The sequence below is a fragment of the Chiloscyllium plagiosum genome, unplaced genomic scaffold, assembly GCF_037043375.1.
Source record: "Chiloscyllium plagiosum isolate Xiang-an unplaced genomic scaffold, Cpla_swu_hap1 HiC_scaffold_44, whole genome shotgun sequence".
NCBI lineage: Eukaryota > Metazoa > Chordata > Chondrichthyes > Orectolobiformes > Hemiscylliidae > Chiloscyllium > Chiloscyllium plagiosum.
Window position 1 is genome coordinate 50,434,060 of NW_028270182.1, and position 15,532 is coordinate 50,449,591.

Sequence of the window (15,532 nt, forward strand, 5' to 3'; positions counted from 1 at the left end):
ACCGCCCCCAGCCAGACCCTCACCACCGTCGAAAACTGCACCCAGCCTGACCCCCACCACCATCCAACATCGCCCACAGACGAACCCTCATTGCCGTCCACACACCTGCCCCAGCCTGACCTTCACTGCCGTTCAACACCACCCAAAGCCTGACCCTGACCGCTGCCCACATACCGCCCCAGCCTGACCCCCACCACCATCCAATACTGCCACCAACCTGACCCTGCCGTTCAACACCGCCCCAGCCTGATCCTCACCGCCATCCAACAGCGCCCCTAGCCTGACCCTCACTGCCGTCAACACACTGGCCCCAGCCTGACACTCACCGTCATCCACACACTGACCCCAACCTGACCCTCACCGTCATTCAACACCACCCCCGCCTTTCACCCACCACCGTCCAACAGCGCCCACAGACTGACCGACACTGACGTCCACAAACTGCCCACATCCTGACCCTCACAGCCATCCACACACCGCCCGCAGCCTGACCCTCACCTGCGCTCTCACAGCGCCCCCAACCTTTCCCTCTCTGTTGCCAACACACCACACACAGCCTGACCCTCACCTCCGTTCCCACCGCCCACAGCCTGACCTTCACCGCCGTCCGACAACGTCCCCAGGCTGACCCTCACTGCCGACAACACACTGCCCCCAGCCTCCCAGCCGTCCACACACTGCCCCCAGGCTGACCCTCACCGCTGTCCACACACCGCCCCCAGCCTGACCCTCACCGCCATTCAACATTGCCCTCAGCCTGACTCTCACCGCATTCAACACCGCCCTCAGCCTGAGTCTCACCATCGCCAACACACCGCCCCCAGGCTGACCCTCACGTCTGTTCACACCGCCGCCAGCCTGACCTTCACCAACATCCACCACTGTCCCCAACCGGACCCTCACCACCGCATACACACCGCCACCATCCTGACCCTCACCGCTTTTCAACACCACCCTCAACCAGATACTTGCCGCTGTCAACACAATACTCACAGCCTAGCCCTCACCGTGGCCCACACTACGCCCCCAGCCTGACCCTCAGAACAGCCCCTAATCCATTCCAACACCCCCACACGACCTCATACTCAGTCCGACACTGCCCAGACCACCAACCCCGTCCAACACGGCCCCCTACCCAAACCCATCCAACACCGCCCACTCCCACCAATCCAGTCCAAAACTGCCCCCTCCTTCCAAACCCATCCAACACTGCCTCCTCCCCAACTCCGTCCAGCACCACACTACTACCCCCTCCCCGACCAATTCCGCCCCCACCCCCAGCCCCTTCAGCTCCGGTCCCTGCCTAAGCCCAGTACAACACCCTCCTTCCCAAACCAGTCCAACACCGCCCCCTCCCCAACACCGCCCAACACCGCCACCTCGGCAGTCCCATACAACACCGCCCCCTCTCCCAAACCCCTTCCAACAACGCCCCCTTCCTCAAAACGTTACAACACCACCCCCTCCCCAAACCAGGTGTAACACGGCCCTCTCCACAACTCCGTCCAACACCGCCCCCAAAACACGTCCAACACATCCCACGTCCCCTCAAACCCGCCCAACACCGCACCGTCCCTAACCAGGTCCAACACAGCCCCCTCTTCCAACCCGTACCAACACGCCCCCTTCCCCCCAAATCCGTCCAACCCTGCCCAGCCACCAACTTCATCCAACACCGCCCCCTCCCCTCTGTCTCTCGCCCATCGCTCTCGCCCCCTCTCTCTTTCCCCTCTCTCTCGCCCCTCTCTCACGCCCCTCTCTCTAGCCCCCTTTCTCAAGCCGCCTCTCTCTCGCGCCCTCTCGCTTACCCTTCCCCGTCTCTCTCCCGCCCCCTTCTCACGCCCCTCTCTTTCGCCCCTCCCTCTCTCTCTCACCCCCTCTCTCTTGACCCCTCTCTCTCTCGCCCCTCTCTCTCTTACCCTTTCCCCCTCTCTCTCGCCCACTCTCTCTCACCCGCGCTCTCTCGCCCCTCCCTCTCTCTCGCCCCCTCTCTCTCGCACCTCCCTCTCTCTCACTACCCTCTCTCCCTCTCTCTCTCGCCGCCCTCTCTCCTTCGCTCACTCTCTCTCGCCCCCTCTCTCTAGCCCCCTTTCTCAAGCCGCCTCTCTCTCGCCCCCTCTCTCTTACCTTTCTCCACTCTCTCTCGCCCCCCTTTCACCCCCCTCTCTTTCGCCCCTCCCCCTCTCTCGCCCCCTCTCTCTCGCCCCTCTCTCTCTTACCCTTCCCCCTCTCTCTCTCGCCCCCTCTCTCTCACCCCCTCTCTCTCTCGCCCCTCCCTCTCTCTCGCCCCCTCTCTCTCACCCCCTCTCTCTCTCGCCCCTCCCTCTCTGTCCGCCTCTCTCTCTCACCTCTCTCTCTCGCCTCTCTCTCTCTCTCTCTCCCCTCTCTCTCGTGCTCTTTCTCTCTCTCTCGCCCCTCTCTCTCTCGCCCCTCCCTCCCACCCTCGCCGCCTCTCTCTCCATCTCTCTCTCTCACCGCACTCTCTCCTCCCTCGCTCGCCCCTTATCTCTCTCGCCCCCCTTTCTCTCTCGCGCCCTATCTCTTGCCCCTCTCTCTATCGCTCTCTCTCTCGCCCGCTCTCTCTCGCTCTCTCTCGCCGCCATTTCTCCTTCTCTCTCTCTCGCCCCCATCCCTTCTCTCCCTCTCGCCCCACTCTCTCTCTCATCCCTTCTCTCTCGCTCCCCTCTCTCTCACGCTCACCCCTCTCTCGCACCCTCTCTCTCGTCCCTCTATCTCTCTTTCACCTCACCTCCTCTCTCACTCGCCCCCTCTCTCTCTCACCCCCTCTTTCTCTCACCGTCTCTCTCATGCCTCTCCCTCTCTCTCTCTCTCGCTCCCACTCTCCATCTCTCTCTCTCGCCGCCCTCTCTCCTCTCTCTCTCGCCCATTCTCTCTCTCACCCCTCTCTATCGCCGTCTCTCTCACCCCTCTCTCTCGCCCCTCTCTCTCTCGCGCCCTCTCTACATCTCTCTACCTCTCTGTCTCTCTCCCCCTCTCTCCCTCTCTCTCTCGCCGCTCTTTCTCTTTCTTTCTCTCTCCCCCTCTCGTCCCTTCTCTCCCTCTCGCCCCTCTCGCTCTCGCCCCTCTCTCTCTCTCGCCCCCCCTCCCTCCCTCACGCCCTCTCTCCATCTCTCTCTCTCACCGCCCTCTCTCCTCTCTTGCTTGCCCCCTCTCTCTCTCGCCCCCTTTCTCTCTCGCGCCTGCTCTCTCGCCCCCTCTCTATCGCGCTCTCTCTCACCCCCTCTCTCCCTCTCTCTCTCGCCGCCATTTCTGCTTCTCTCTCTCTCTCGCCCCCGTTCCTTCTCTCCTTCTCGCCCCACTCTCTCTCTCATCCCTTCACTCTCGCTCCCCTCTCTCTCACGCTCACCCCTCTCTCGCCCCCTCTCTTTCGTCCCTCTATCTCTCTTTCACCCCACCCCCTCTCTCACTCGCCCCCTCTCTCTCTCGCCCCCTCTTTCTCTCATCGTCTCTCTCACCCCTCTCCCTATCTCTCTCGCCTCTACTCTCCATCTCTCTCTCTCGCCGCCCTCTCTCCTCTCTCGCTCGCCCCCTCTCTCTCTCACTCCCCCTTTCTCTCTCGCGCCCTCTCACTCGCCCCTCTCTCCATCTCTCTCTCTCCCCACCCTCTCTCTCAGCCCCTCTCTCTATCTCTCTCCCTCTCTCCCCCTCTCTCCCTCTCTCTCTCTCGCCGCTCTTTCTCCTTCTTTCTCTCTCCCCCTCTCGTCCCTTCTCTCTCTTTCGCCCCCTCTCTCTCTCGTCCCTTCTCTCTTGCTCCCCTCTCTCTCACGCTCACCCCTCTCTCGCGTCCCTGTATCTCTCTTGCACCCCACCCCCTCTCTCTCTCGCCCCCTCTCTCTCTCGCCGCCTCTTTCTCCCTCCTCTCTCTCACGCCCCACCCTCTATCTCGCCACCCTCTCTCCTTCTCTCTCTCTCTCTCTCCCGCCCCCTCTCTCGCCCCTTCTCTCTCTCTCGCCTCTCTCTCTCGCCCCTTTCACTCTCTAACCCCTCTCTCTCGCCCGTCTCTCACTATTCCCTCTCTCCCCGGCCTCTCTCACCCCTCTCTATCGCCCCCTCTCTCGCCACTCTCTTTCGCCTCTCTCTCGCCTCCTCTCTCTCTCGCCCCTCTCTCTCTCGCCCCTCTCTCTCTCTGGCCCCCCTCTCTCGCCCACCTCTTGCACACTCTCTCTCTCGACCCCTCTCTCGTGCCCTCTCTCTCTCACACACTCTTTCTCTCCACCCTCCCACTCTCTCTCTCGCCCCCCTCCCTCTCTCTCGCCCCTTTTCTCCATCTCTCTCTCTCGCCGCCCTCTCTCCTTCTCTCTCTCTCTGCCCCCTCTCTCTCTTGCCCACTTTCTCTCTCGCACCCTCTCTCTCATTCGCCCCCATTTCTCTTTCGCACCCTCTCTCTCTCTCTCCCCTCCTTCTCACTCTCGCCCATTCTCTCCATCTCTCTCTCTCCTCTCCCTCTTTCTCTCGCCCCCTCTCACCATCTCTCTCTCTCGCCACCCTCTCTTTTTCGCTCTCTCTCGCCCCCTCTCACTCTCTCGCGCCCTTTCTCTCACGTGCCCCCTCTCTCGCCCCCTCTCTCTCTCGCCTCTCTCTCGCCCCCTTCACTCTCTAACCCCTCGTTCTCGCCCCTCTCTCACTATCCCCTCTCTCTCGCCGGTCTCTCTACCCATCTCTATCGCCCCTCTCTCTCGCCACTCTCTCTCGCCTCTCTCTCTTGCGCCCTCTCTCTCTCACCACTCTCTCTCTCGCCCTCCTCTCTCTCTGGCCCCCCACTCTCGCCCCCACTTGCACACTCTCTCTCTCGCCCCTGCCTCTCTCTCTCTCTCACCCTCTCTCTATCCCCTCCCTCTCTCTCTCTCCCCTCCCTCTCTCTCTCGCCCCTCTCTCCATCTCTCTCTCTCGCCACGCTCTCTCTTTCGCTCTCTCTCGCCCCCCTCTCTCTCTCGCGCCCTTTCTCTCACGTGCCTCCTCTCTCGCCCCCTCTCTCCCCCACACCTCTCTCTCACGCCCGCCTCTCTGTCTGCCCCCTCTCTGTAACCCCTCTCTCTCCCCCTCTCGCCCCTCCCTCTCTCGCCCCCTCTCTCTCCCCTCTCTCTCTCGCCCCCTCTCTCCTTCGCCCCTCTCTGTCTCACCCCCCTCACTCTCTCATTCTCATCTACTCTCTCTTTCTCTCTCTCCCACTCTCTCTCGCCTCTCTCGCCCCCTTCTCTCTCTAACCTCTCTCTCTCGCCCCTCTCTCTCGCCCCTCTCTCTCGCCCCTCTCTCTCGCCTCTCTCTCTCGCCTCCTCTCTCTCGCCAACCCCTCTCCCTCGCCCCCTATCTCTTGCATTGTCTGTCTCACTCCCTCTCTCTCTCGCCACTCCCTCTCTCTCTCGCACCCTCTCTCTCGCCCTTTTCTCACTCTCGCCCATCACTCTCTCTCTCACGCCCTCTTTCCCTCTCACTCGACGCCCTCGATCCTTCACTCTCTCTCATGCCCGCCCCCTCCCTCTCACCCCCTCTCTCTCTCCCCCCTCTCTCGCCTCTATCTCTCACCCCCTTCTCTCTCTAAACCCTCTCTCTCGCCCGTCTCTTTCTATCCCCTCTTTCGCGCCCCTCTCTCTCACCCCTCTCGCTCCCCTCTCTCTCGCCCCTCTCTCCCGCCCGTCTCTCTCGCCACCATCTCTCTCTCGACCGCACCCTCGCCCCGCTCTCTCTCACTCTGACCCCTCCCTCTCTCTGTCTCGCCAACCTCTCTCTCTCGCCCCCTCTCACTCTCGCCCCCTCTCGATATCGCACTTACCTCTCTCTCGCCCCTCTCTCTCTCACCCCCTCCACTCCTCTCCTCTCTCTCCTCTCCCCCTCGCTCTCTCTCGCCTCATTCTCTCTCTCTCCCCCTCTAACACTCTCTCTCTCGCCCCCTCTCTATCCACCTCGCTCCCCCACTTTCTCCTCTCTCTCTTGCCCCCCTTTCTCTCTCTCGGTCCCACTTTCTCTCTCTCATTCCCCTTTATCTCTCGCCCCATTTCTCTCTGTCACTCGCCCCTTTTCTCTCTCACGCCCCTCTCTCTCTCTCGCCCCCTCCTCTCCTCTCTCTCGCCCCAACTCTCTCACTCCCCCATCTCTCTCTTGCCCCCCTCGCCCCCTCTCTCTCTCTCGCCCACTCTCTCTTGCTTCTCTCTCTCGCCCTATTCTCTCTCTCGCCCCTCTCTATCGCCCTCTCTCTCACCCCTCTCTCTCTCCCCTCTCTGTCGTGCCCTTTCTCTCTCTCTCATCCCCTCTTGCACTCGTCCCTTCTCTCTCGCTCCCCTCTCTCGCCCCCTCTCTCTCGTCCCTCTACCTCTCTTTCACCCCACCCTCTCACTCTCTCGCCCCCACTCTCTCTCGCCCCCTCTTTTTCTCGCCGTCTCTCTCAGCCCCTCTCTCTATCTCTCTCTCTCACCCCGTCTTTCCCTCACTCTCTCTCGCTGCCGTTTCTCCTCTCTCTCTCGCCGCCCCTCTCGTCCCTTCTCTCTCTCTCGCTCCCCTCTCTGTCCGCCCCCTCTCTGTCCGCCCCCTCTCTGTGACCCCTCTCTCTCCCCCCTCGCCCACTTTCTCTCTCGCCCGCTCTCTCTCGCCCCTCTCTCTTGCCTCTGTCTTTCTCACGCCCCTCCCTCTCTCACTCTCAACTCCTCTCTCTTTCTCTCTCTCTCTCGCCCCCCTCTCGCCCTCCTCTCTCTCTCCCCTCTCTCTCGCCTCTCTCGCCCCTTCTCTCTCTAACCTCTCTCTCACACCCCTCTCTCTCGCCCCTCTCTCTTGACTCTCTCTCTCGCCCCTCTCTCACTCTCGCCCCTCTCTCTCTGGCCCCCCACTCTCGCTCCCCTCTTGCACACACTTCCTCTCTCCCCATCTCTCTCTCGCCCCTCTCTCTCGCGCCTCTCTCTCGCCCCCTCTCTCTCGCCACCCTCTCTTTCTCGCCCCCTCTCCCTCTCGTCCCCTCTCTCTCTCGCACCCTCTCTCTCGCCCTTGAGTCTCGCCCATCCGAGTCTCTCTCTTACCCCCTCTTTCCCTCTCACTCGACGCCCTCTCTCCTTCACTCTCTCTCATGCCCGCCCCATCCCTCTCAACCCCTCTCTCTCTCCCTCTTTCACGCCCATCTCTCTCACCCCTCTCTCTCCCCTCTCTCTAGCCCCACTCTCCCGCCCCTCTCTCTCGCCACCATCTCTCTCTTGTCCTCAACCTTGCCCCTCTCTCACTCACTCTGGCCCCTCCCTCTCTCTGTCTCGCCAACCTCTCTCTCTCGCCCCCCTCTCTCTCGCGCCCTCTCACTCTCGCACTTACCTCTCTCTCGCCCCTCTCTCTCTCATCCCCTCCTCTCCTCTCCTCTCTCTCTCTCTCCCTCGCTCTCTCTCGCCTCATTCTCTCTCTCTCGTCCCCTCTCTCTCTCGCCCTTCTCTCTCGTGTCCTGTCTCTCTCGGCCCTCTCTCTCTCACCCCCTCCTCTCTTCTCCTCTCTCTCTCTCGCTCCATGTCTCTAACTCCCCCATCTCTCTCTCGCCCCCATTGACCCCCCCTCTCTCTCTCGCCCCCTCTCTCTTGCCTCTCTCTCTCGCCTCATTGTCTCTCTCGCCCCTCTCTATCGCCCTCTCTCTCACCCCTCTCTCTTGCCTCTCTCTCTCCCCCTCTCCCTCTCTCGCCCCTCTCTCTCTCGCCCCCTCTCTCTCTCGTGCCCTCTCTCTCTCGCCCCCTCTCTCTCCCGCATCCCTCTCTCTCTAGCCCCCTCCCTCTCTCTCTTGCCCTTTTTCTCCATCTCTCTCTTGCCACCCTCTCTCATTCTCTCTCTCTCTGCCCCACTCTCTCTTGCCCCTTTCTCTCTCGCGCCCTCTCTCTCTTTTGCCCCTCTCTCTCCCCTCCATCTCTCACTCGCCTCCTCTCTCCATCTCTCTCTGCCTCTCTCACCCCCTCTCTCTCCCCCCCCCCGCTGCCTCTCTTGCCCCTCTCTCTCTCGCCCTTCTCTCTCGCCTCTCTCTCTCAAGCCCTCTCTCTCTCTCGCGCCCCCCTCTCGCTCCCTCTCCCGCCCCCTCTCTCTCGCCCCCTCTCTCTCTCGCGCCCTCTCTCTCACCCCACTCTCTCTCGCCCCCTTCTCTCTCTCGCCCCCGCTTACTCTCTCTCACTCGCCCCTCTATCTCTCACCCCCCTTTCTCTCTCTCCCTCGCCCCTCTCTCTCTCGCCCCCTTTCGTTTTCTCTCTCGCCCCCTCCACTCCTCTCCTCTCTCTTTCTCTCTACCCCTCTCTCTCTCGCCTCACTCTCTCTCCCGCGCCCGTTCTCTCACGTGCCCCTCTCTCTCTCGCGCCCTCTCACTCTCTCGACCCCTCTCTCCAACTCACTCTCTCGCCACCCTCTTACGTTCTGTCTCTCTCGCCCCCTCTGTCTCTCGCGCCCTTTCTCTCACATGTCCGCTCTCGTCCCACCGCTCTCCCCCACATCTCTCTCTCTCGCCCTTCTCTGTCCGCCCCCCCCCTGTCTGCCCCCTCTCTGTGGCCCCTCTCTCTAACCTCTCCCTCTCTCCCTCTCTCTCTCCTCTCTCTCTCCCCTCCCACTCTCTGTCTCTCTCTCTCGCCCTCTCTCTCTCGCCCCTCTCTCTCGCCCTTCTCTCTCGCCTCTCTCTCCCTCACCCGTCAATCTCTCGCCCCCTCTCTCCATCTCACTCTCTCGTCACCCTCTTACCTTCTCCCTCTCTCGCCCCCCCTCTGACCTTTTCTCTCACATGCACCCCCCTCGCCCCCTCTCTCCCCCACATCTCTCTCCCTCGCCCTTCTCCGTCCGGCCCCTCTCTGTCTGCCCCCTCTCTGTGACCCCTCTCTCTCACCTCTCCCTCTCTCCCTCTCTCTCTCTCTCTCCCCTCCCTCTCTCTGTCCCTCTCGCCCCCTCTCTCTCTCGCCCTCCTCTCTCGACCCCTCTCTCTCTCGCACCTCTCTCTCTCTCGCGCCCCCTCTCTCTCTCGCCCGCCCTCTCTTTCTCCCTCGCTCCCCCTTCTCTCTCTCCTCTCTCTCTCTCACCCGCCTTTCTCTCTCTCGCCCCCGCTTTGGCTCTCTCTCTCACCCCTCTCTCTCTCGCCCCCTTTCTTTCGCTCTCTCGCCCCTCTCACTGTCACCCCCTCCTCTCCTCTGCTCTCTATCTCTCGCCCCCTGTCGCTCTCGCACCTCACTCTCTCTCTCTCACCCCCTATCCCTCTCTCTCCCGCGCGCTCTCTCTCTCGACCCTCTATCTCTCGCCTCTTTCTCTCACTTCCTCGCACCTCTCTCTCTCTCGCCCCCTCTCTCTCCCCCTCTCTCTTTCCCTCCCTCACTCCCTCGCCCCCTCTCTCTCTCGCCCCCTCTCTCTCGCCCCATTCTGTCTCACGCCTCTCTCGCCCCTTCTCTCTCTCTAACACTCTCTCTCACCCCTTTCTCTCGCCCCTCTCTCTCGCCCCTCTCTCTCGCTCCCTTCTCTCTCGCCACCCTCTCTCACTCGCCCTTTCTCGCTCTTGCTCTGCATCTCTCACCCCCTTTCTCTCTCGCCCCCTCTCTGTCTCTCTCGCCCCTCCCTCTCTCTCTCGCCCTTCTCTCTCACTCGCCCCTCCCTCTCTCTCTCACCTCCTCTCTCCCTCACACTCGCCGCCCTCTCTCCTTCTCTCTCTCTTTCCCGCCCCATCCCTCTCACCCCCCTCTCTCTCGCCCCCTCTCTCTCTCACCTCTATCTCTCACCCCCTTCTCTCTCTAAGCCCTCTCTCTCGCTCGTCTCTTTCTATCCCCTCTCTGTCGCCCCTCTCTCTCGCCCCCTCTCTCACCCCACACTCTCTCTCGCCCCCTCTCTCTCGAACTTCTCTCTCTCGTCCCCTCTTTCTCAACCCCTCCTCTCCTCTCCTCTCTCTCTCTAGCCCCCTCGCTCTCTCTCGCTTCACTCTCTGTCTCTCGCCCCCCTCTATCCCTCTCTCTCGCCTCCTTTCACTCTCGTCCCTCTTTATCATTCCCTCTCTCTCTCTCCCCTCTCTCGCTCGCCCCCTCCCTCTCTCGCCCCCTCTCTCTCCCTCGCTCCCCCTCCTTTCTCTCCTCTCTCTCTCGCCCATTTCTCTCTCTCGCGCCCACTTTCTCTCTCTCCCTCGCCCCCTCTCTATCTCGCCCCCTTCTCTCTCTCTCGTCCCTCTCTCTCGCCCCCTCTCTCTCTACCCCCATTCTGTCTCTCACCTCTCTCGCCTCCTTCTCTCTCTAACATTCTCTCTCACCCCTCACTCTCGCCCCTCTCTCTCTCGCCCCTCTCTCTCGCCCCCTTCTCTCTCGCCACCCTCTCTCACTGGCCCACTCTCGCTCTTGCTCTGCATCTCTCACCCCCTTTCTCTCTCGCCCCCTCTCTGTCTGTCTCGCCCCTCCCTCTCTCTCTCACCTCCTCTCTCCCTCTCACTCGCCGCCCTCTCTGCTTCTCTCTCTCTTTCCCGCCCCATCCCTCTCACCCCCCCTTCTCTCGCCCCTCTCTCTCTCACCTCTATCTCTCACCCCCTTCTCTCTCTAAGCCCTCTCTCTCACTCGTCTCTTTCTATCCCCTCTCTGTCGCCCCTTTCTCTCGCCCCTCTCTCGTCCCCTCTGTCTCAACCCCTCCTCTCCTCTCCTCTCTCTCTCTAGCCCCCTCGCTCTCTCTCACTTCATTCGCTGTCTCTCGCACCCCTCTATCCCTCTCTCTCGCCCCCTCTTACTCTCGTCCCTCTCTCTCATTCCCTCTCTCTCTCGCCCCTCTCCCGCTCGCCCCCTCCCTCTCTCGCCCCCTCTCTCTCCCTCGCTCCCCCTCCTTTCTCTCCTCTCTCTATCGCCCATTTCTCTCTCTCGCCCCCACTTTCTCTCTTTCTCTCGCCCCTTTATGTCTCGCGCCCTTCTCTCTCTCTCGCCCCTCTCTCTCTCCCCTCTACTACTCTCCTCTCTCTCTCGCCCCATCTCTCTCTCCCCATCTCTTTTTCGCTCCCATCTATCTATGTCTCGCTTCCCTCCCTCCCGTGCTCTCTCGCCCCTTTTTCTCTCCCCACTCTCCCTCTCTCCCTCTCTCTCTCGACCCTCTATCTCTCTCTCGCCTTTCTCTCTCTCTCTCTCGCCCCCCCTTATTCCCTCTCTCTCTCGATTTCCCGCTCTCCCTCTGTCTCTCATTCCCCCCTGTCTTGGCCCCCTCTCCCTCTTTCTCTCGACCCGCTCTCTCTCGCTCTTTCTTTCTCTCGCACCCATCGCTCTCTCTCTCACCCTCCTCTCTCTCTCGCCCCTCTCTCCCTCTCTCGCCCCCTCTCTCTCCCCCTCTCTATCTCGCCCCCTCTCTCTCTCGCCCCTCAATCTCTCGCACCTCTCTCTCGGCCCTCTCTCTCTCTCGCCCCTCCTCTCAATCTCAACCCCTCTCTCCTTCTCTCTCTCTCTCGCCCCCTCTCGCCCCTCTCTCTCTCCCCCCCTCTCTCACCTCGCTCTCACGCCTCTCTCTCTCACGCCCCCCTCAATCCCTCCATCTCTCTCGCCTCCCCTCCTTCCCTCTGTCTCTCGTGCCCCCCTCTTGTCTGTCTTGGCCCCATCACCCTTTCTCTCTCGACCCCCTCATTCCCTGTCTCTCTCGCCCCCCTCACTCCCTCTCTTTCTCACCCTCCTCTCTCTCGCCCCTCCCTCTCTCTCACGCCCCCCCTCATTCGCCCCCTCTTTCTCTCTCGCCCCTCTCTCGCCCCCTCTCCCTCTCTCTCTCCCACCTCTCTCCTTCTCTCGCGCCCCTCTCTCCCTCTCTCTCTTGCCCCCTCTCGCACTCTCTCTCTCTTGCTCCCCTCTATTCCTCTCTCTTGCCACCCTCTCTCCCTCTGTCTCTCTCACCCCGCTTACTGTTTGTCTCACCAACCACTCCCTCTCTCTCTCTCGCCCCCTCTCTCCCTCTCTCTCTCGCCCTCTTCTCTCTCTCGCCCCTCCCTCTCTCTCTCTCTCTGGCCCCCTTCTCTCTCTCTCTTGCTCGTCCCTCTATCTCGCCTCCCTCTCTCGCCCCCCTCTCTCTCCCTCGCTCCCCTCCTCTCTCTCCTCTATCTCTCGCCCCATTCCTCTTTCTCGCCCCCTTCTCTCTCTCTCGCCCCTCTCTCTCGCCCCCTCCACTACTCTCCTCTCTCTCACGCCCCCTCTCTCTCTCTCCCCGCATCTCTCTATTGCCCCATCTCTCTATGTCTCGCTTCCCTCCCTCCCGCGCTCTGTCGCCCCTTTCTCTCGCCCCACTCTCCCTCTCTCTCTCGACCCTCTCTCTCTCTCTCGCCTCTCTCTCTCTCTCTCTCGCCCCCCCAATCCCTCTCTCTCTCACCTTCCCGCTCTCCCTCTGTCTCTCGTTCCCCCGTCTCTGTCTGTCTCGCCCCCCACTCCCTCTCTCTCTCTCTCGCCCCCTCTCTCGCCTCTCTCTTTCTCCCCTCTCTCTCTCACCCCTCCCTCTCTCCCTCGCTTCCCCTCCTCTCTCTCCTCTCTCTCTCCCCCTTTCTCTCTCTCACCCCCACTTTCTCTCTCTCTCTTGCCCCTCTATCTCTCGCCCCCTTTCTATCTCTCCCTCGCACCTCTCTCTCTCTCGCCCAATTCTCTCTCTCTCGCTCCTCTCTCTCTCGCCTCCCTCCTCTCCTCTCTCACTTGCCCCTCTCTCTCTCACCCCATCTCACACTCGCTCCTTTCCCTCTCTCGCCCCCTTCCCTCACTCGACCCTCTCTCTCGCCCCTTTCTCTCGTCCCTCTCTCTCGCCCCCCTCACTCTCGCCTCCCACTCTCTCGCCCCCTACCTCCCTCGCCCCTCTCTCTCCCCTCTCTCTCTCGCCCCCCTTTCTTCCTCGCTCCCTCTCTCTCTCGGCCCTCGATCTCTCGCCCCACTCTTTCTCACGCTCCTCCCTCTCCTTCTCTCCCGCCCCCTCTCGCCCCCCTCTCTCTCTCGCCCTCTATCTCTCTCGCCTCTCTCGCCCCCTTCTCTCTATCCCTCTCTCTCGCCTCTCTCTATCTCGCCCCTCTCTCTCTCCCTCGCTCCCCCTCCCCTCTCTCCTCTCTCTCTCCCCCTCCTCTCTCTCTCGCCCCGCTTTCTCTCTCTCCCTCGCCCCCTCTCTCTCCTCCCTCTCTCACTCTCACCTCCTTTCTCCGTCTCTCTCTCTCGCCCCTCTTGCCCCCTCCCTCTCTTTCGCCCCTCTCTCTCTCTCTCGCCTCTCTCACTCGCCCTTCTCTCTCTCGGCCCACTCTGTCGCTCTCCCCTCTCTCTCTCACTCTCCCCTCCTCTCTCCCTCTCTCTCTCTCCACCCCTCTCGCCCCCTCTCTCTCTTTCGCCCCACTCTCTCTCTAGCCTCTCTCACTCCCACTCTCTCTAACCCTCTCTCTCGCCCCTCTCTCTCGCCCCTCTCTCTCCACCCTCTCTCGCCCCTCTCTCTCCCCTCGCTCACTCACGCCCTCTCTCTCGCCACCCTCTCTCACTCGCCCCCCTCTCTCTCTTGCCCTGCCTCTCTCACCCCCTTTCTCTCTCGTACCCTCTCTGTCTCTCTCTCGCCCCTCCCTCTCTCTCTCGCCCTTCTCTCTCATTCGCCCCTCACTCTCACTCTCACCCCCGTTCTCCCTCTCACTTGCCGCCCTCTCTCCTTCTCTCTCTCTCTTTCCCGCCCCATCCTTCTCACCCCCTCTCTCTCTCGCCCCCTCACTCTCTCTCTCGCCTCTATCGCTCACCCCCTTCTCTCTCTCATCCCTCTCTCTCGCTCGTCTCTTTCTATCCCTCTCTCTCGCCCCTCCTTCTCCCTCTCTCTCGCACCTCTCTGACGAACTTCTCTCGCCACTCTCTCCCCCTCTCTCTCGCCCCTCTCTCTCGCCTCTCTCTCTCGCCCCCTCTCTCACGCCACCCTATCTCACTCGCCCCCCTCTCTCTTTTGCCCTGCCTCTCTCACCCCCTTTCTCTCTCGCCCCCTCTCTGTCTCTCTCTCGCCTCTCCCTCTCTCTCTCGTTCTTCTCTCTCACTCGCCCCTCACTCTCACTCTCACTCTCACCCCCTTTCTCCCTCCCACTTGCCGCCCTCTCTCCTTCTCTCTCTCTCTTTCCTGCCCCATCCCTCGCACCCCCTCTCTCTCGCCCCTCTCTCTCGCCCCACTCTCACTCCACCCTCTCTCTCTCGCCCCCCTCGCACCTTACTCTCTCTCTCGCCCCTCCCTTTCTCTGTCTCGCCAACCTCTCTCTCGTCCTCTCTCTCTCTCGCCCCCTCTCTCTCAATCCATCCTCTCCTCTCCTCTCTCTCTATAGCCCCCTCGCTCTCTCTCGCATCACTCTCTGTCTCTCGCCCCCTCTATCCCTCTCTCTCTCGCCCCTCTCTCTTTCGTTCCCTCTCTCACTCTCTCGCCCCTCTGTCTCTCGCCCCTCCCTCTCTCGCCCCCTCTCTATCTCCCTCACTCCCACTCCTCTCTCTCCTCTCTCTCCTCTCTCTCTCTCTCGCCCCATTTCACTCTCTCGTCCGCGCTTTCTCTCTCTCTCTCGCCCCTTTATTTCTCGCCCCTTTCTCTCTCTCCCTCGCCCCCTCTCTCTCTCTCGCCCCCTTCTCTCTCTCTCGCCCCTCTCGCTCTCTCGCCCCCTCTCTCTATCTTTCCCCGCATCTCTCTCTCGCCCCCGTCTCTCTATGTCTCGCTTCCCTCCCTCCCGCTCTCTCTCGCCCCTTTTTCTCTCCCCCATCTCTCTCGACCCTCTATCTCTCTCTCGCTTTTCTCTCTCTCACCCCCCACATAATCACTCTCTCTCTTGCTTCCCCGCTCTCCCTGTGTCTCATGTTCCCCCCTCTCTCTGTCTGTTTTGGACCCCCTCTCTCTCTCTCTCGCCCCCCTCACTCTCTCTCTCGCCCCTCCGTCTCTCTCTCGACCCCCTCATTCGCCCCTCTACCTCTCTCACCCCTGTCTCGCCCCCCTCTCCCCCTCTTTCGCCCTCCTCTCTTCCTGTCTCGTCCCCTCTCTCCGTCTCTCTCTTGCCCCAACTCTTCCTCTCTCTCTCTTTCACCCCTCGATCCATTTTTCTCTCTCCCCCCTCTCTCCCTCTGTCTGTCTCGCCCCGCTCTCTGTCTGTCTCGCCCCCCACTCACTCTCTCTCTCTCTCGCCCCGTCTCTCCCTCTCTCTCGCCCTCTTCTCTCTCTCGCCCTTCCCTCTCTCTCTCTCTCGCCCCCCTCTCTCGCACTCGCCACTCTCTCTCGCCCCTCTCTCTCGCCCTGTCTCTCCCTCTCTCTCTCTCTCGCCCTCTTCACTCTCTCGCCCTCCCTCTCTCTCTCGCACCCTCTCACTCGCCTCCCTCGCCTCTCTCTCTCTCTGGCTCATCTCTCTCGCCCCCTTGTCTCTCGCCGCCTCTCTCTCGCCCCTCTCTCTCTCACCCCCGCTTTCTCTCGCCCCCTCTCTCCGTCTCTCTCACCGCCCTCTCTCCTTCTCTCTCTCTCGCACTCACTCTCTCCTGCCCCGTCTCTCTCTCTCACCCCCTCTCTCTCTCTCGCCTCTATCTCTCGCCACCTTCTCTCTCTCTCCACTTTCTGTCACTCGCCCCTCTCTCTCGCCCATCTC